Source organism: Nilaparvata lugens, chromosome 9 (assembly GCF_014356525.2).
Source record: "Nilaparvata lugens isolate BPH chromosome 9, ASM1435652v1, whole genome shotgun sequence".
Taxonomy (NCBI): domain Eukaryota; kingdom Metazoa; phylum Arthropoda; class Insecta; order Hemiptera; family Delphacidae; genus Nilaparvata; species Nilaparvata lugens.
In genome coordinates this window covers 31,029,105-31,029,586 of record NC_052512.1, presented here as the reverse complement: position 1 = coordinate 31,029,586, position 482 = coordinate 31,029,105, and positions in this window count along the sequence as shown.

Here is a 482-nt window from a genome sequence, read left to right as displayed (position 1 = left end):
TATTCTATTACAATTCTCAGTTCAGTTAGTGTGTAGAGGATATTTCATAGTGGGTGAACTAGCCCACGTTGGAACACCAAAATTCAAACAGCTAACTTGGACAAAGATAAGAAAATTCTTCATTTTTTTATTTTATATGATTGTATTTGTTTTCACTTTCATGGCAACTGCATTATTGTCAATTGAATTTTATGCGCGATAACCGAGCGTAAATCGCTGTCATGTGAACAAGGTCTAAATGTTGGAGAATTATGCGTTATATTGTAGGCTGTTCAATAATTGTTTTCAATTAGGTTAGTACAGATAAGATACATCAGTGACTGTAGTTGTTAACAAAGTGAATAATATTCAAAGTGCTCTTCAAAAATAATGTGAATAATGTAGAGTTTCTAGACTATAAAGCGGGTGTATTGATACTGGATGTACAAAGATTTTCGAACTTTCCTTTTCATTTAGGATTTTAGTCTAGTCCCCTGATTGTA